The sequence below is a fragment of the Colossoma macropomum genome, unplaced genomic scaffold, assembly GCF_904425465.1.
Source record: "Colossoma macropomum unplaced genomic scaffold, Colossoma_macropomum, whole genome shotgun sequence".
Lineage (NCBI taxonomy): Eukaryota > Metazoa > Chordata > Actinopteri > Characiformes > Serrasalmidae > Colossoma > Colossoma macropomum.
The window spans coordinates 7,330,464-7,351,624 of NW_023494803.1; the positions used below are offsets into that span (position 1 = coordinate 7,330,464).

General features: G+C 41.9%; 1 protein-coding gene across 1 annotated transcript in view; it reads right to left on the minus strand.

The window, feature by feature from the left end:
- The window catches only part of hhat (hedgehog acyltransferase), a 121,593-nt gene that overhangs the window by 24,380 nt on the left and 76,052 nt on the right, over window positions 1-21,161 (minus strand). The gene's annotated exons all lie outside the window — the stretch shown is intronic.

The following is a 21,161-nucleotide window of genomic DNA, read 5'->3' on the forward strand; positions in this document are numbered from 1 at the left end:
GACCACCACAGAGCAGGTGCTATCTGGCTGGTGGTGTGTTAGTGTGTGTTGCGCTGGTCTGAGTGGATCAGACACAGCAGTGGTGCTGGAGTTTTTAAACACCTCAGTGTCACTGCTGGACTGAGAATAGTCCACCAACCAAAAATATCCAGCCAACAGCGTCCTGTGACCACTGATGAAGGACTAGAGGATGACCAACACAAACTGCGCAGCAGCAGATGAGCTATCGTCTCTGACTTTACATCTACAAGGTGGACTGACAAGGTAGGAGTGTCTAATAGAGCGGACAGTGAGTGGACACAGTGTTTAAAAACTCCATCAGCACTGCTGTGTCTGATCCACTCGTACCAGCACAACACACACTAACACACCACCACCACCACGTCAGTGTTACTGCAGTGCTGAGAATGATCCACCACCCAAATAGTACCTGCTCTGTGAGGGTCCATGGGGGTCCTGACCACTGAAGAACAGGGTAAAAGGGGGCTAACAAAGTATGCAGAGAAACAGATGGACTACAGTCTGTAACTGTAGAACTACAAAGTGCACCTATACAGTAAGTGGAGCTGATAAAATGGACAATGAGTTTAGAAACAAGGAGGTGTATTTAATAAACACGGAAAAAAAACTGCATAACTTTCAATGTAAGTTAATGTACGGAGATTTTATTCCATTATTCCAGGTAATTTTGTACCATTTCATCATAACGTTTTCCTGTCAATGTAAAAGACAGCTAATATTTTCAAATTATGTTAAGAAAACCTATTTTAAGTTATTAGTGGCTTATTATTTTGTACTGTCATTTTTTTAAAATTTATCCCTTATCCTTTACATAGACGTAAGGAATTACACCCACCCCCCCCACCCCCAAAAAAATGCAAACAGTGTGTGTGTGTGTGAGTGTGTCTTGGCGGGGCTCGTCTCTGACTGAACATCAAGCAATTCTGTGAAACAGAAGTGAAATGATAGGCCTTGATTTGTTCTCACGCCGGACGCATCACATGGATTTCCTGTCAGTTTGAGCCACGAGCGTCTCCGAAATCAAATTCCTCACATCACCTCAAACACACCGACGAATCAATGCGGTAATATGAGAGTCCTCTCAAGTGTCAGTTCATTACCAAGAGACCTGCTTCAGCGCAGTACGCACAGGTTCAATCTCCGTCAGATCCGTTTGGAAATCTTTACGCTCAATTACAGATCCCCGTCATCCGAGTCCACGGAAAACAAACTCACAAGACGACGACGACAAAAACTTAAATCTGACTATGTCTAAGTGCACTGGCGAACCGTGGCCTTCAATTTGGGCCATTAATGTCAAAACTTGGTCAAAACATGAGGAAAAATATCTGCTAGCGTCCCTATAGGATTCTAGTAGTTTATTAGAGCTAAGCTAACGGTGAACACCGAACACTAGCTGCGTTCCAAAGCCTAGGCTGCATTTCTCGGCCGCTACGTCATAGAAGGCCGTAGAAATGCAGCCTACGATCTGCGTGATTTCAACGCAACTGATGTTTCCTTCCAGGCCTTCGGTTACCCACAGTTCTGTAGGCACAAACGATGCGAAGGAAAAAAAACAAAAAAAACAAAAACAGCATCACGAAAATAGTGGAAAACGAAGCCTTTCGAGCAGAACCTGTTTTCAAATGTAAGTTGTTCACATCCTTGAATTCGTCTTCAGGACCTTAAAAAGTGTAAAATGATTGAATAATTAAAGAATTCGCCCATATTATGTGTTTTAATCAGAAGTATCTGTATTCAGGGCGGCACGGTGACGCGGTGGGTAGCGCTTTCGCCTCACAGCAAGAAGAGCCTGGGTTCGGTTCCCCGGCCGGGCGATCAGGGTCCTTTCTGTGTGGAGTTTGCATGTTCTCCCCGTGTCTGCGGGGGGTTTCCTCCGGGTGCTCGTAACAATTTATTAATGTGGAAAATTTGAAAAAAATCGCCAGAATTCCCCTTAAAAACATTCTGGCAGGCAGCATAGCCTGATAAGTACGAAGTCTGTATTTGACCTAGTGGAATTATGTACAGCACTGTGCAAAAGCCAGAAACCAACCTTCATTTATTTCCACTCAAAACAGCCACTAAGTACTAGTTATTCATTTTCAGGCTCTACACACAGCACAATTAAAAACGCTGCAAACTTCTGCTTTTTTCTGATACTGAAAAATGAATAACTAGTAGTTAATGGCTGTTTTCGGTAGAAATTAAATCAAGGGTCTCTGAAAGGGTGGTCTCTGTCTTTGCACAGTGCTGGACATAGCTATGCATGTGTGTGTGTGTGTTTATGTTCCTTTGGTGATTGCGTAATACATTTACATTGAATATCTCCGTCTCTTTGTGAGGAACATATCACACGCTCAGTCAGAGTGTGAGGATGTGTGTAACATCCTCCGCTGCACAGTGTGATGAATGTGTGTATGAATATGTGAGATGAATGAGTTTGTGTATGAGAGACCGAGCGAGTGAGTGTGTGTGTGTGTGTGTGTGTGTGTGTGTGTTTGTGTAAGATGGATGTCTGTCATTAAATTGTCTGTTTCCCTCCAACAGAGACCATCAGAGAAACCTTACACATCTAAATACTGAGCTCCATCTCTCTCTTTGTCCCACCCTGTGTCTCTCTCTCTCTACCTCTCTTCCTATCCCTCCCTGTCTCTCTCTCTCTACCTCTCTTCCTATCCCTCCCTGTCTCTCTCTCTATGTCTCTCTCTATCCCTCCCTGTTTGTCTCACTCTCTCTACCTCTCTGCCTATCCCTTCGTGTGTCTCTCTCTGTCTCTCCCTATCCCTCCCTGTGTGCCTCTACATCTCTCCCCATCCCTCCCTGTGTGTCTCACTAAGTCTCCCTCTATCCCTCCCTGTGTCTCTCTACGGCTCTCCCCATTCCTCCGTGTGTCTCACTAAATCTCCCCATGCCTCCTTGTGTGTCTCAATAAGTCTCTCCCTATGTGCCTCCACATCTCTCCCCATCCCTCCCTGTGTGTCTCACTAAGTATCCCCCTATCCCTCCCTGTGTCTCTCTACAGCTCTCCCCATCCCTCCCTGTGTGTCTCACTAAGTCTCCCCTCTATCCCTCCCTGTGTCTCTCTACGGCTCTCCCCATTCCTCCCTGTGTCTCACTAAGTCTACCCCATCCCTCCCTGTGTCTCTCTACGGCTCTCCCCATTCCTCCCTTTGTGTCTCACTAAGTCTCCCCATCCCTCCTTGTGTGTCTCACTAAGTCTCTCCCTATGTGTCTCACTCTCTCTACCTCTCTCCCTATCCCTCTCTGTGTGTATCTCTCTACATCTCTCCCTATCCCTCCATGCGTGTGTCTCTCTCTCTACCTCTCTCCCTATCCCTCCCTCTGTCTCTCTCTACATCTCTCCATATCCTTCCCTGTGTGTCTCTCTATGTCTCTCCCTATCCCTCCACGTCTCTCCCCATCCCTCTCTGTGTGTCTCACTAAGTCTCTCACTATTCTTTCCTGTGTCTCACTAAATCTCTCCTCATCCCTCCTTGTATGTCTCTCTACGTTTCTCTCCATCCCTCCCTTGTGTCTCACTGTCTCTCCCATCGCTCCCTGTATGTCTCTCTCACCAAGTCTCTCCCATCCCTCCTTGCATGTCTCACTATGTCTGTCTCATCCCTCCTTGTGTTTCACTAAGTGCTTCTCGCTATATGTCTCTCCCTATCCTCCGTGCGTCTCTCTGTGTCTCTCCCTACCCCTCCCTGTGTGTCTCTCTGTGTCTCTCCCTATCCCTCCCTGTATGTCTCTCTATGTCTCTCCCATCCCTCCCTGTATGTCTCTCTCACCAAGTCTCTCCCATCCCTCCTTGTGTCTCACTGTCTGTCTCATCCCTCTTTGTGTGTCTCACTAAGTGCCTCTCGCTCTACGTCTCCCCCTGTCCCTCCCTGTCTCTCTATGTCTCTCCTTATCTCTCCGTTCGTCTCCCTCTATGTCTCCCTATCCCTCTGTATGTCTCTCACTACGTCTCTTCCTATCCCTCCCTGTCTCTGTTCATAAGTCTCTCACCATCACACTGTGTCTCTGTTTCTTCCCCTCCCTATCTCCCTCTCTCTTCTGTTTCTCTCCCAGTCACTCTCTACCTCTCCTTTCTCTTTTTCTCTCTCCCTCTCTCTTTGCATTTTTCTCTGTCCCTGGTTGTCTCTCTCTCTTTCTCTCTATCTCTTTTCAGTTTGTCTCCCCTTGTTTCTTTCTCTTGCTCATTCTGTTTCTCTCACCTTCTCTTTCCTCTGTTCTTTGTTTTTTTTCTTTGTCCTTCTCTCTTTTTTCCATCTATCTGTTCTATTTTCTCTTTATGTCTCTTTCCTGTTCTTTTATCTCTCTTTGTTTTTCTATCTCTCTCTTCCTCTCTCCTCTTCTGTTCTTCTGTTCCTTATTTCTCTCTCATTTTTTTTTATTTTATCTCAATCTCCCTTCTTCCTTTTCATTCTGTCTTTGCTTCTTTCCCACTGTCCTCTCCTCTCCTTTTATTCTTCCACTTTTGCTTTCTTTTCTTCCCTTCCATTCTTTTAGATATTCTTCCATCTATTCTTTTAGCTCCTTCTATCTTCCTTTCTCTCTCACTCCTCCCTTACGTTCCTTTTTTCTCTGTCTCTCTGTTTACGTCTCTCTCTCTCTCTCTCTCTCAGCAGGATTCTTCATTTCAGGGCTGAGAGAACACAGATCTGTTCTAATGAGGCCTGCGGGATTGTGGGTGATCCGACTCCTCTGTGAGTGTGCCGGTGTGTGTAGTTGTAGTGAAAGAGGAGTGAAACAGACAGTGGCATCCATCTACAAGCAAAACAGCAGGTCCACATCTGAAAAAGACTGTAAAAACCTGGAATCACAATTATTTAGAAATAGATATATATTTGCCAAGATAAACAATATAAGACGGAACATAAAAAATCTAACGACTGGCAGAAATAAACGAAGTAAGATGATGCCATAATGGGCTGAACTTTAGTCAGCTTCATGTTGCTATGCAGTTGCTATGGACCAAATCAAATCAGAAAAAAAAAACAAAAAACTAAACTCAACGTTACTGGCCTTATCCACCCGGTAAGGTCTTTGCTGTTGTGAATGGCCAAAGTATGGCCTAACAAGAGAGAAAAGGCAGAACATTTTGACCAAAAATAAAAAAACGTAGGTTAAACAAAGATTAAACAGGCCTACAATGAAATGTCAAACCTAAAACTTTACAAAAAATGAGAAATAGTGATAAAAGTGCTGTTCCCTTTGTTTTCACAGCTGAAATAACTTTTAGCTCACCAGCTAACCTTAAATGGTGGGCACCAGAATGTAACTGCTGCACTATTTAAGGCGGAACAAAAAATTTTAATAAAAAACTGGCGAGCAAGAAGCTAACGTCAGCCTCGTTCACTTTCATGTCCCGGTCCTCACAGAAACATTCGAACAGTCTGAGCAGCAGCAGATCAACACTGGAAACGCAAGTGTGGATCTAGAGTTTCTACAAGAGACATCAGACAAGCGATTAATCATTGTTGATCAACAGGAGGTACAACAACCAAGACTGTCTCCACTACAGGTCTGATTCCACCTAAAAACCATGGCGCAACCGTTGGTCTTATCATCTGAACATCACGAGTTCGATCCCTGGTGATGCTACAGCCGTCCGGGGCCAGGAGTCCAAGAAAGAACAGTTGGCCTCTCTCTGGGTGGGCAGGGTGGCCTCGCCTCTCCTCCCATCACCCTAAGGGGATGATAGCCAGCCCAGGTGTCTGTTAGCTGTAACAGATCTGGCAGTTGGCGCATTCCTCCGAGCGCGTTCAGCTGTCCAGTGACGTTGCGTGAGCAGCAGTTTGAAAAGACGCGGTGGTGCTTCACAGGTCTCGGAGGAAGCCTGTGCTAGCCTTCGCCCTCCTAGCGCTGATGGTATCATGTGATTGGGGGAAGTCCTAACTAGCTGGTGGAATTGAAAGCCATTAGATTGGGGGGAAAATTAAAAGTTAAAAATAAATTAATAAACAAAAAAACACGGCTGCTCAACACAGAATATAGCAAAATCAATACTAGCAGAAAGGCCTGGCTGGCATGCCGACACCATCTGTAGCCACAGTTTTTAAAATGATGAATTATAATTAAAAAAATGATGGAATACATTGTCTTGGATTAACAACCGTTCTCTGTTGTCGAGAACATTGGATTTCATGACACATACTGCAGCCTACAGTAAGTTCATTTTGTGTAAACTGTTATTTATTGTCAGCTTTTCTGGTCTTCGATTTTCAGGCCAATGTGTCCTGAATGGAGGTTTTGGCCAAGAATGTCCACTTTGGTGCATCACTAGTGATGTAACACTGATTTGTCCCAAGCACTGGTTGTTGCTGTTGTTTACAGGCCCTATATAATGATCTAAATCTGTCTTTCTTATGATCCATGCAGCTTTTCAGTGTTCTAAAAATACTGATACCCACGATTAGAAAAGCCTATTGTGACATAATTTGCTGCAATAACTAACATTTTTATACTGCCCACCACTGATGTGGACCTCGGCATCAACTGCACTCATGGTAAGCTGCATGAATCTCTCTCACTTTTGCTCCATCTTTCTCTCTGGTGCTTTCTCTTGGACAGACTCATGTGTTTTCTGGAGGCCTGTTAGAGGATTTGCTCCAGCCAGAACATGCTGCGGCCGCTGGATTAACCGGCCCAGGCCTGTGCTATGACTTTGGCCGGCAGTGGCTAAAAGACATGTTTTGCTTCGGCAGATCAAAGCCAAGGCTCCCACAGCTCGCTTCACTCCTCACGGTCAATAAGCCTGCCTGGAAGAACAACAGCTTCTTTCCCACAGACTTAAATATAATACTAAACTAAAGGTGTACTGTTCAGAAAAAAAGTCACATTTGGACAGTTTTCCTCTTATCCTAAAGGTAGTCCATCAGTCCAGACATGTTTGGCGACTGAAGTTTGCCTCTTTAGGTAGGCACTGGAGCTATGAGGCTAAAGTAATCACTGCACAAACTCTGCAGACCTAAAATCATACACTCACCTCAAACCACAATGAGTTGTTAGGTAATCTCAAAAGAATTTACTTATAAGACTATGTGGCATGCGCCCCCGCCCCCCCAGGCCCCGACGACGGCCGCTAGAGCTGGCAGGAAGGCAGGGCCCGAACCCCGCCGGACAAAGCCCCGCGAGGATGGCAGGGGGAGTGGCGCGAGTGAGTGGGGGACGGAGCGCAGAGCCCGAGCTCCACCGAGGGATGCGAGTGACGGCGGGAGGAGGAAGACGGCGATGCCGGCCGCGAGAGGCACGAAAGCGGGAAGCGAGTCCCGAACTCCGCCGCACAGGCCCCTGCTCAGCAGCGAGGCCGCCCCACTCCACCTCATGTTCGATCCAGGTGGACGAGCTGCAAGTGGGGAGGCGGTGACGAGGAGGTGGAGCAGCGAGCTCTCGTTCCCTCTCGGCTCGGGTGCCTTTTAAAAAGAGCTGAGAGGGAACAGAGAGAGAGAGAGAGAGAGAAAGGGACCGAGGCCCCGCCTCCTCGTCACCGACCCCAGCTCATAGCTTGGGTCGTGGAGCTCCTTGCACTCGTGCCTCTCGTGGCTGGCACCATCGTCCTCCTCCTCCTGCTGTCACTCGCGTTCCTCAGCAAAGTTCGGGCTTTGCGCTCCGTCCCCCACCCACTCGCGACTCTCTCCGGGGTTTGGCACTGCCGAGTGTTCGGGCCCCGCCTTCCGGCAGGCTCTCGCAGACGCCATTGGGGAGCAGGCGCACACCACAGACTATAAGTGGTTCCTGAAGCTGTTATCTATAAAAATAGACTAAATGTTATGACAGAAGCGTCAGCCATCTTGAAGCCTAAATTATTTGTACTTTTGCCCATTTTTACGGATGACATGTCATACACTGGGCATCAAATATGCCTTAGCTGACCACCTACATTTGGGATAAATGGAAAATGGTGTAAATGTGAGATTTTGTCAAACTATTTCTTTATTAACTTGTGTGCAGTAACAATGAATATGCAACTCCAAGTGTCAACTCCATTCAACCCTTAGAAAAGTTCTTAAGTTCTTACTGCCATTTTGTGGAGAGCTGAGTACATCCTAACATATTTTGGTTTTTTTGCAAAATATTTGAACAAATATTCGAGCAAGATTAATCCGTTTTTACAAGAAACATATCTTGGCTACAAATGAAAACTTCTCTTGCTTCTAACACCAACTGCTCAGCTGGAAGTGGTAGAAGTGCCTCTCTTACAACTAACATTGGATTCCCTGTAATAGACTGAGGGGCCAGTTGTAACACTTGCTAAAAACTCTGATAAACTGATGCAAGAAGAGAAAGAGAAAGACAGAACAAGAGAAGAGAAAAAATGAGACAGAAGGGTGAGAGAATGAGAGAGAAGAGACAAAGAAGAGTGAAAATGAGAGACGAGAGAGAGAGAATGAGGCAAAGCATAGAGAGAAACAGAATGAGACAGAAAGAGCAACAAAATGAGAAATGAGAGAAAAGAGAAATAAAGAGAGAGAGCAGAAAGAAAGAAAGAAAGAAAAAGAAAGTACAAAAAAGAACGAAAGAAGGAAAGAAAGAAAAAGAAAGAACGAAAGAAAAAGAAAGAAAAAAGAAAGAAAAAAGAACGAAAGAAAAAGAAAGTACGAAAGAAAGAACGAAAGAGAAAGCAAGAAGAAAAAAAAAGGAAAACGAAAGAAAAAGAAAGAAAAAACGAAAGAAAAAGAAAGAAAGAAAGAAAGAAAGAAAGAAAAAAGAAAGAAAGAAAGAAAGTAAGAATCTTGGCTACAAATGAAAACGTCTCTTGCTTCTAATACCAACTGCTCAGCTGGAAGTGGTAGAAGTGCCTCTCTTGCAACTAACATTGGATTCCCTGTAATAGACTGAGGGGCCAGTTGTTGTAACACTTGCTAAAAACTCTGATAAACTGATGCAAACAATATAATTCAATACAAATCCAAAATGAATCTGATTCTTGAAAGAACGCTTTGTCAAATGTGGCAAACTTACTTGACCATAAACTAGAAGGCCATATCCTAACACTACAAATGAAAAAAAATGAATTACTTTTTATTACCTTTATATTCAAATTTATTGACATAACATCTCTAGCACATATTTGATGAATCTGTTTTTAAAAACCTTCCAAAAAAGGGACTGTTTTCAACTTATATTAGAGTGATCAGGACAGCAGGTAAAGTGCATACAAAAAACAGAAAGCAGTAACTTATAAATTCATGTTGAGCTGTATTTAAATGCAAATAATACAAAGACAAGATATGTAATGTTTTATCTTTATCTGTATGTCTTAGGTTTTAACTTCACTGTGTCTGTGCTCATTATGAAATTGTCTACAACACATTCCAAAAATATTTAAAGACAAACATTTTTAAATGGTCAGAAAACATTTTAAACAGGTGATGGAATTATGCTCGGGTATAAAAGGAGCATCCAAGAAAAGGTTGAGTCCTTTTAAGCAAGCTTGGGTCGAGGCTTGCCACTTTGCCAAAAACACATCGGCAAAAGTCCACTGCTTATTCACTGACGAGTATTTGCGAGGATTTTAGTTGTCGCTGCATCCCCAAATGCAAGTTAAGACTGTACTATGCACAGTGGAAGTCATATGTGAATAGCATGCAGAAACGCCGCCGACTTCTCTGGGCTCTGAAATGGGCTGATGCACAGTGGGAACGTGTGCTGTAGTCTGATGAGTTAACTTTTCAAGCTGTTTATAGAAATAATGGACTGTGTTCTTGGAGCCAAAGAAGAAAAGGACCATCCAGAGTAACAGAGTGAAAGTCAAAAGCCAGAGTCTGTCATGCGATGGAGGGTTATTAGCGGGTAACTTGCACATCTGTAAAAGAACATTAATGCTGAACACATTTGAGAGCAACATATGCTGCCTGTTGGATACCATCTTTTCCAGAGACGTTTCAACATGACAACACCATGCCACATTCTGCATGTTACCTCAGCACGGCTGTGTGGGTGCTAGACCGTCCTGCCCGTCTCCTATTGAAAATGTGAGGTGCAAAATTTAACAACAGTCACGCAGCGGAAGACTTGTATAATTGAAGAATGGCAAAAAATGTGGGGCTCAAAACTGGATCAATTGGTGTCGTAAGTCCCCAAACATTTGTTGTTGTTAACAGGAAAGGTGATGCAACAGCAGTAAACATGCTCTTGTCCCAAATTTTGGAAAGTTTTACAGTAATCATATTTAGAATGAGCAAATATACATGAGAAAATGCTAAAATTCATAAAATACAACATCAAATACTGTGTTGTACTTTCCAATTTAATACAGGTACAATAATATAAAACTACATCATGTTTTTGTCATTGCTGACAAAGAACGATGTCAATAAAGATCTCATTAATCGCAGTATTACAAGAGCTGTACTGAGAGCTCGTTGTTTTTCCTGTTCACTAGAATGAGACCAGAACTTGCTAATTCAGCCAGAACCGACCATGCTGACTAATGGCTTTGCTGATTACAATATTGATTGTCTGCATTGATTTTGAGGTTATCAGGAAAGGAGCTGATGACCAGGGTAGAACAATGCGGCCTGCGATCGTTCTGAAAAGAGACTGAGCCAGATGAGCTGTAAGAAAAGCCTCTGGAAGAAACCGCCGGGAGAACCGATCCTATAAATAATACAAACCAATTACAGGTTTCCACTTCATCTGTTTCTTTTGATGTGGAGAGAACTTACAGCTAAAAAAACCTGAGGCAAGAATTTCATATTCATACAAAAAAGACACGAGGCCAAGTGAACACGAACGAAAGGAAAGAGCGGAATGATGGGTATTTAATACAGTTTAAGTGAAAAAACAAGAGCTAGATGGAGACAGAGACAGAGAGAGACAGACAGAGAGAGAGAGAGAGAGAGAGAGAGAGAGAGGGAGAGACATGCATACAGAATAGAGAGAGAGAGAACAAAAAGGGAGGGAGAGAGAGAGACATGCATACAGAATAGAGAGAGAACAGAAAGGGAGGGAGAGAGATATACATACAGAATAGAGAGAGAGCAGAAAGAGGGAGAGAGAGAGACATACATACAGAATAGAGAGAGCAGAAAGAGGAGAGAGAGAGACATACATACAGAATAGAGAGCAGAAAGAGAGGGAGAGGAGAGAGAGAAAAGGATATAGAGTGTTAAAGAATGTGAGAAAGGGAAAGGAGGATAAAGAGGGGGTAGGAGAAAGAAATGAAAGCGAAAAGAAAAAGGCAAAGGAGGAATGAGAGACAGAAGAGAAACAAGAGAGAAAAAATGAGAAAAAGTAGATGGAGAAAAAATGAGACAGTACAGAGACAGAAAGAGGAAATTAGAGAGAGAGAGAGAGAGAGAGAGAGAAACACAGAATGAGACAAAGAGAGAAACTGAAAGACAGAAGAGAAAGAAAATGAGTCAGAAGAGAAAACAAGACAGAAAGAATGAGAGGGGGTGAGAGAGAGAAAAGAAAAAGAAAAGAAAGAGAAAGGCAAAGGAAGAAAGAGACAGAAGAGAGAAAAAAATGAGAAAAAGAAGAGAGAAAAATGAGACTAAAAAGAGAAGGAAAGAGAAAATTAGAGAAAGAGAGAGAAAAATACAGGATGAGAAACTGAGGAACTGAAAGACAGAAGAGAAAGAAAATGGGTCAGGAGAGAGAAAAGGACAGAGAGAATGAGAGAAATTAGTTAGAAAAAAGAGACGGAGAGAAAGAATGAGAGAAGAGAAAAAAAAGACAGAAGAGTGAGAGAATGAGAGAAAGAAGAGACAAAGAATGAAAATGAGAGAAGAGAGAGAGAGAGAATGAGGCAAAGCACAGAGAGAGATAGAATGAGACAAAAGAGAGCAAGAAAATGAGAAATGAGAGACAGGAGAAATAGAGCGAGAGAGAGAGCAGAAAGAAAGAAAGAACAAATGAAAGAAAAAGAAAGACAGAAAAAGAAAGTAAGAAAGAACTAAAGAAAAAGAAAGCAAAAGAAAAGAAAACACAAAACAGAAAATAAACAAGAAAGAGATAAGAGAGAGCGACAGAGAGCAGAAAGAAACAAGGAAAGAAAGAAAGAAAAAGAAAGAGAGAAAACTTCACAAAACAGAGAAAGACAGAGAGACAGAGCAAAAAGAAAGAAAGAAAATGTTACAGAACAGAGAGAGAATAAGAGACAAGACGGAAAGAAGGGAAGAGAAGGGGTGAGAGAAAAACAGGGACAGACAGACAGAGAGTAAAGAAGAGAAGGAATGAGAGACAGAGAAAGAGACAGAGAGCTGAAATAGAAAGACAGAAAGAAGGAAATACAGAGCTAAAGAAAGTGCGGGAGAAGGAGAGAAAAAAGGAGGAGAGATGAAGAAAGAAGGTGGGACAGAACAAAAGGGAGAGAGATTTAGACAGAGATGGAGAGAGAGAGAGAGAGAGAGAGAGAGAGGAGAGTGAGAAGGAGAGAGAGAGAGATTTGGAGAGAGAGGGAATGAAAGAGAGCTGTATGTGAATGAAAGTGGTATAAAGTGAGCATTAAGCTGAGTTATTGAGTGAGTGTTAGTTGGGGGTTTAGGGGGGATTAGTGAGGGCGGCGTGTGGATCGGCCCCCCCGTCTCACTCTCACTACAAAACCAGCACAAAGCTCTGAGCACAAAGCTTTCACAGACCGTCAGAGACGCAGGCCGTGAAGAAAAACCGACGACTGCAAGGTAACGTTAAACCCCTGAGTGAGGGACGATGCTGCCTGAGCGCTTCTGCTCACTAACGTGTAATAATGAACTGAACTGACAGAAATCCAGATCTCGTTAAAGGCCGCGTATCACTGACGCTTTCTGGAATTAACCATTCAAACATCACGCTCCAACCTCAATACACGGAAACCAGGCTGGGGGAAAAGCATCTTATCTATCTAAGTTAGGAAATCTAAACTTACTGGATTGAAGTCGACAATCAACTGTCGTGTCTGTTACCTAGCAACCGACCATTTGTGCACAGCTGAATCTAGTAAACACGTAATCAAGTTAGTTAGTCAGACAGCTAACGTTAGCGACCGTTACTGGTGTAAAGAAAGTCAAACAGAACTAAAGCGCGATAAACTGACAGTTAAGAGCATTGTGGCAGCACTTCGTGCTGTTTGTCAGAGCGTCGCTCCACAGTTTCAGTCTCCATTTCCCGAACGCTTTAGCCGAGCGCGCTGACGTTACTCCTCCTGATAAACAGACACACATTCAGCTCTGTCTCCTCATTATTCACCACCATCACTCTAATATTGTATCTGATGAGTTTTTATCAACAATAACACCCGAAGGTAATACGAGGGGACGGTGGAGATCGAGTCTGCAGCGTCTGAGGCTTTAAAACGCTGTTAGAAAAAAAACCTCCAAAGTCAAAGCACCATTTTCAGTGTAGATAAATGCAGCGTCACTATGCTGGTTATAGTGAGCTGTGCTGCCTCTCACTGCATAAAACAATAGAAACAGACAGTTAAAACAGAAGTTAAGTCGCTCTGGGTTTATCTTAAAGTTAAGAAAATGTTTTGGATATTTCGGCAACTTAGGATGTTTCTGTGAAACCATTTTCTGATCTGGAAATAAGATTATAGACTTAAGAACTGTTGTTCTGTAATGGCTTCTGTCCTAACGTCAGTCTTAACTGAAGTTGCCATGACAACAAAGCAGATCACAGACTTAAGAATTTTCTGTAACACGGCCCCTGGTTTGAATCCATCATGGTTGTGATGTCACAACCATGAACATGTTTCCATGTGACCGATTCAGCAGACGGCAGTTTAGCCCCACCCATTCACACTGAAGTGACGTGGAGTGTTGTCACTGCAGACAGTCTAGAGCAGAGTTACTGGAGTGGACGCTGAGGAAAACAATTGAACCCTGTGCTGTTCCTGACCATCAAGAAGCAAATCGATCACAGCAGCCTTCTAAGGGAAAGAAGTGTATTTGTTTTCTAAAGTTTCCGTCTGAACCTAACCAGTCTGCATTTTGAATGAGTCTCAATCGAAGGCAGTAAGAAAATCAGCCTACTTAATTCGGAGAGGATAAAGTGAGGCTGGAAAATGGCCTCGTATTTGATCAAGGACTATTTTTGGTACATAAAACAAGCCAAACTTTAGAAGTGGGGAAAAAAAGACATGAAAATATAGCATATCGCTGTTGTTGGGATAAAACCTTGCATCTCCAAAACAGTAAGTAAGTTAGCAGAGTACACACTGCCCTTACCCCATAGAATTCTAAGGGTCTGCATTTTAGAATTGGGGCTGTAGATACAAAAACAATATATAGTAGATACTGAACAGCTTATATTAGATACTAAACAGTTTATACTAGTTACTGAACAATGTATAGTAGCTACTGAACAATTTCTAGTAGATACTGACCAATTTGCAGTAGATACTGAACAATGTATAGTAGATACTGAACAGTTATAGTAGTTACTTAACAGTTTATTGTAGATACTGACAAATTTACAGTACATACTGAACAATTTATAGTAGTTACTTAACAGTTTATTGTAGATACTGACAAATTTACAGTAGACACTCAAAAATTCATAGTAGATACTGAACAGTTTATGGTAGATACTGCACTATTTATAGTAGATAATGAACAACGTACAGTAGCTACTGACCAATTTATAGTAGACAGTGAAGAATTTACAGTAGATACCGAACAATTTTTAGTAGATACTAAACAATAAATAGTAGTTGTTGAACAATTTGTAGCAGTTACTGAACAGTTTATAGTAGATACTGAACAGTTTATGGTAGATACTGAACAGTTTATAGTAGATACTGCACTATTTATAGTAGATACTGAACAACGTACAGTAGCTACTGACCAATTTATAGTAGACAGTGAAGAATTTACAGTAGATACCGAACAATTTTTAGTAGATACTAAACAATAAATAGTAGTTGTTGAACAATTTGTAGCAGTTACTGAACAGTTTATAGTAGATAATGAACAATTTATAGTAGATACTGGATCATTTACAGAAGCCACTGAACAATTCTTAATAGACACTGGATAATAAATAGTTACTGAATAATTTGTAAATATAACTTGACTGAACTGTATAATGAATCTACAGTGGATTTGCCTTTTACAGCTGTGGCGTCGTTCACAACAGCCAACCCAACTTAACCTCACTCCTTGTCATGCAATGACATCACACCACCACATCTTCCCAGTGACTGCACATCCTTCCACCAAACGCAGGCTTGTGATTGACTTCAGTGGCCACAGCCACCTGACCAGGGGCAGCGGTTTGTGTGAGCTTTAAAAAGGCTCTTACATAAGCAGGCATCGGATCGAGTCTGGGCTTTGATTGTCGTGAGCGCGTTTCAATAGCCGTGTGATGAGACTGTACGAGCCGCTTTAAACTCACAATAGGAGGACGGTGGAGGAGGGCAGCGCTGATGAATGCTGCAGATTCATTAGAGTGTGTGTGTGTGAGGATTCTTTAAGTGCGACGGTGAGTCAGATGAAACCTCTCGCACACCTCCACACTCCAAACTCCGCCGCGCACAATTACGGCACATTTAAAAGCGCATTAAGACCTCTCCAGTGGCACTTTAACACACAAACATGTGCCGATCCGCACTCATATTATGCAGATTAGATCAGAGCGCACCAACACAAGCAGCGCACATTTTACCAGATCAGAGAGAGAAAGAAAGGGGGGGGTCAGAGAGAGAAAGAAAAGTATCAGGGCTCTTAAATCATGAAGGTTTGAACATGGCCAAGTGCAGCGCAGCCTTCTCTGTGTGTGATAGAAAGGTGGGAGTGAATGGAAGAGAGTGTGAGGGGAGGATGAAAGAGACGGGAGAGCGGGGTGTAAGGGAGAGGAAGAAGGAGGGACATGTGTGGATCAAGGAAGAAGAGCATGATTCCACCTATTTTTCAAAATTGCATAATTCAGTCGTTGAAATTCAGAGTAGATTGATGGGAAATAGTTCACTGTACACTCAAAAAAATTGCGATGTTGTATTTTCTTAAAAAATGTTACGTCAAGTGGATCCACACAGCTGTGTTAAGTAGCCTCTAAGATACTTGATTGAGAAATATGTACCTAATGAATGCTACTAATTTGATTCCTTTATTGCCACATCACATGTCAGTGGTAACTGTATCCAGTGTATTAAGATGTAATCCTGTAGTAACACGATACATATGAACATACAATGTAACACAAACACAATAAACAATACAATAAAGGAATAAGCCACGAGAGGCAGTGCGCTACTGTGATATTATCCTGGGAAGGGTTCACGGGAAGGGAACTCTCCTCCCTGTGATAAAATCGCAGAAACGCACGTTGCTTTTATAAAATGGTGGAAAATAATTTAAGTTAATATTACTAATAATCATCGACATAAACAAGTATTCCGCCAAGAAATGTAGTTCCTCCAGAGTACGGTATCGTTGCCATGCATGGACTGAAGGAGAAGAACGTTCGGGCGCCCATTGCTGTATATTGCAGTCATTTCATGAACTTTTTGTTGTATAACAATGAACATATGATAACACAGCACTGTTTAATGCAAAAACCTTCGCTTTATAAGTACTTTTTGGTCACTAAATGACCACCGCGAGTCTTATTTAGCACCAATCCAGAGGCGCCCTCTTCTTGTGCTGGGACTGAATCTCGGAATTTAAATGCTGGATCCTGCAGCTAAACGGCGCAGAATGTAGCTAAGAAATGGTCGTTTGGGACTCAGACACATCCACTCTCGATAAATGATGAACTATTTGGCTGTAGAGGCTAGAATTTCTAAACTTTCACAGCTAGCAATCTATTTAGGACTATTTATACAAACTATTTATCATTAGGAGATTGTGAGTTCGATCCCCAGTGATGCTACTGCCCCCTGTAGCCAGGAGTCCAAGAGAGCACAACTGGCCTCACTCTTTCTGGGTTGGTAGGATGGCCAGACCTCTTCCCTTATTACTCCATGCAATGCTAGCCAGCGTGGGTGTTTGTTAGCTGAAGTCATAAAATGGGTAGTTAGCATTCTCCAAGCATGCTGAACTACTCCCTTGACATTGCGGGAGTGGCAGATGAAGATGCTGGTGGTGCTTCACAAGACTCAGAGAAAGCTTGCGCTAGCCTTCACTCTCCTAGCACTGGTAGTATCGTGTGGATGGAGGAGTCCTAACTAGTGGGTGAAATAGGACACAACTACATCGGGGAGAAAATTGGAAAGAATCCAAAAATATACATGTAAAAAGTGTTCCTAATCGCATCGGTCGACTGTAAAACACAAAATATTAATGGGAATATACTTCAGTTAGACTGCACTCATAAGAAATTCTTGGGGTACCAACAATTGTGGCACAAACAGATTTAAGAAAAATATGTATGTCGTGGCAAAAATTTAGTTTCTTTTCCCCCAATCATTACATCTTAAATCAAGGTTAGATTTTTGCTAGTATTTGAAAAGAAATACTTTTCAAGAATATGAAAGATCAAAAACGTAAGTTATAAAGAATGTTTTTACAGCTCATTTTGCTTATAATTACCAGGGGTGCCAATATTTGTGGAGGGCAGTGTAAATGTTGGATTTTCTTAAAATGCTGTGTTCAGTGGTATGGATATACGCATGTGCAACATTCTTTTAAATATATATATATATATAAGAATATTGCACATTTAAAGGCAAATACTTTTACTCAAGTGGAGGTCTAAAGGGAGGAACTTCTACTTTTACTGGAGTAATATTTCAGCTGTGCACTGCTTGCTGTATAGTCTGAGTGACAAAGTTCACTTTGACTTGACTTTGACTTTGATATATGTACGTGGACATATGTACATGTATATTTCCATATACATATACAAACCAGACGGTTACATCAGCGGTGCCATCCTCCGGAAATGACCGCACTGCATTTTGGCATGCAGTAAATCCCAAAAGCAAAATAAGATAGCTCTGGCCAGGGCAGTACATCATTCACGTATCTTTGGCGTACTGAAGAAATTCATATTGGTCACATACTGCTACTACATTTGGCCACAATCAGTATGTGAGATATATGCCTATTTTAACACAGCCAATGTCTGAGCCATCATGGAATACATTTATAACCATTTCATGCAATAACTTTCCGCAAGAGGCATTAAAGTATCAGTTCCTATCACCCAAATATGCAAATCTGATCTTTTCAAATCCGACCTGAGTCACTTTCATATGTGGTCCTAGATCAGATATGTATCCGATTCGTGGCCATGACGACCTTAATGTGAACGCTCAGATCGGAATTCATGTGCTTTTTTTCCACTAGTTCGTTCACATTAATGACAGATTTGAATCACTTACCTAAACGAGTGTGAACCAGCCTGTCAGAGAGATCGGATTTGAGCAAAAAATCGGATTTGAGCAATGAGGCTTGTAATGTGAACGTAGCTGAAGTCTATGAGAAAACAGCCAGTTGTGTGAGAAACGCTGTGCACAGGATGTTAAATGAGAACATAGTATCTGAGGAGCTCAATATGAATGTCAAGCAGGATTGTAACTTAGCTAGACTATAACTTAACTATAATAGCTGAAGAATTGCAGGGGCTGGCAGACATGAAGGTAATTACAAATCCTGACTGCAGTCCAAGAGAGATATAATGGAACACTATTCATAAAAATCTTTGAGACATGGATCACAATGTCTACAGACAAATGTGCTGCACCTGGATATGTTATACTGCCACATCCATCTCAAAATGGATTTAGTAACCAGATTAGTGAAATGTACCATTTCATGCAGCCACAAAAGATGAAATCAATACATCACTGATAAGTATACGACACAGCTCTCTCCTGATGTTGCTCGCTCTTATGGCACACACTCTCCTAATGGTCCCAGCCAGCGAATGAGGCATTGGTACTGTCAACCCCCAACAGAGCATGCTAGCATTGGCCTGGTACAGATACTGCAAGTGGTCCAACTCTAACAATGTTCATTCATTATAGCGGCATAAGTATTTTTAGGTAAAGTATTTCTTTAATCTCTTTAAACTGCAGCAACGTAAATATTAATGAAGAAATATGTAGGTTTAGCACGCTTTTGTGATGTAGTGCCCACTCTGGGGACCTTCTATCTTGGCCTTAGCTTCACCTCTGAATTATTTATAATTAATTATTAATTTTCATAACTTCTGAGCCAAGTTCATGCCTTTTGCCATGTCCTTGTGTCCCTGATTCCTTGTCTTCTAGATCCCTGTGTTCTTTGTTCCTTGTTTTCTTAAAAAAGCTTTGCAAAAAAAGTTGAATGCAATTATGTGCAAACTGCATTTATTTAAACCCTATATTTAATTGAAAGTAGTACAAAGACAACATATCAAATGTTTATACTGTAAAAATGTACTGTTCTTGAAAAATATATGCCCATTTTGAATTTGATGCCAGCAACACATTTCAAAAAAGTTGTTACAGGGCAACACAAGACTTGTAAAGTTGTGTAATCCTAAAAAAGCACCTGGTAGCTAACTGGTAACAGGTCAGTAACAAGACTGGGTAAAACAAGAGCATCTCAGAGAAGCTGAGTCTTTCAATGATTGGTTCACCTTCTGCTTTTCATCATCTACGATACATAATGTCATTAAAAGATTCAGAGAATCTAGAGAAATCTCTGCATGCAAGGGACAAGGCTGAAAAACCAACATTAGCTGGCTGTGATCTTTGGGCCCTCAGGCAGCACTGCATTAAAAACAGACATGATTCTGTAGTGGAAATCACTGCATGGGCTCAGAAACACCTCTGAAAACCACTGTCTGTGAAGACAGTTTGTCGCTGCATCCACAAAGGCAAGGTAAAACTTTACAATGCAAAGAAGAAACCACATATAAACAGGATCCAGAAATGCTGCCACCTTCTCTGGGCCAAAGCTCATTTAAAATGGACTGAGGAGGAAAATTGTCCTGTGGTTTGACTAATCACAATTTGAAATTCTTTTTGGAGATCATGGACACTGTGTCCTCTGGTCGAAAGACAATCTGGCTCGTTATCACTGCACAGTTTAACGCTGTTCACAGTTTATGCAACACAGTGGTAAACAGGCCCCTGTCCCAACTTTTCTGAAATGTTCTGCAAGCATGAAATTCAAAATGGGCACATATTTTTCAAAAAACAATAAGATTTCTCAGTTTGATATGCTGTCTTTGTATTATTTTCAATTAAACATAGGGCTTACATGATTTGCATATCATTAAAAATTTACATTTTCCAGGAAACCAATTTCCTAGATCCCAGTCTCCTTGGTTCTATGTTTTCTAGTTCCCCATGTTCTTAATTGCTTTTGGTTCCTGGTATCCTGTGTTTTTGGCTTCTTGTTTCCTAGTTCCCTGTTTCTTGGTTCCTTGTGTCCTAGTTCCCTGTGTTCCCAGGTGCTTGTTTCCAAATTTTTCATATTCTTAGTTCCTTGTTTCCTAATTTTCAGGGTTCTGGGTTCATTGCTCTTAGTTCCCTGTGTTCTTGGTTTTCTTGTTTGCTTGTTCTCTATGTACTTAGTTCCTTGTGTTCTCATGTCCTTCTTTCCAGGTTCCCTGAGTTCCTGGTTCCTTGTTCTGTGTTTTTAGTTTCCTGTGTTCCTTTCTTCCTAGCTCCATGTGTTCTTAGTTCCCTTGCTTCCTAGTTCCTTTGTCCCTATTTCCAGTTTCTTACAGTTTCTGGTTTTGACCTTGCCAGCTTGTTCCCAGATCTGGATTATCATGCATTAACCCTGTATGCCTCTGCCCTGACCCCGCTATGAACTACAACCCCAATTACTGAAAAAGCTATAATAAACAGTCCCAGCTCTTGCGTCTGACAGCCCCAGGCTTCCTGAAATGCTTCTTCTACCTCAGAGTAGACCTAGGGATGGAGATGACCCTGTCTAAACACTTCCATATTGAGATTTTAACGCATGCACAGAATTCTAATGTTCATGGAAGATGAACTGTATTGATTTGAAGAAGTTAAGCACTGACCCTATCAGCACACGGACAAATGTAATGTGTGATATGATGATATTAGAGACTTATTTCTACACCCGGTGTGATCAGCATGCTTGAAAAGCAATAACAATTGTTCGGAAAGAGGGAGAGAGAGAGAGAGCGAGAGATTGAGCCTGAAGTCGAAATCAATCTGTATGAGAATAAGCAGTCTAGATATAAGTGTGATTATATGAGCAGATAACTCCTTTCTGATCTGGGCTCAGAGTAGACTGCACTTCACAACTCAATAACAGCCA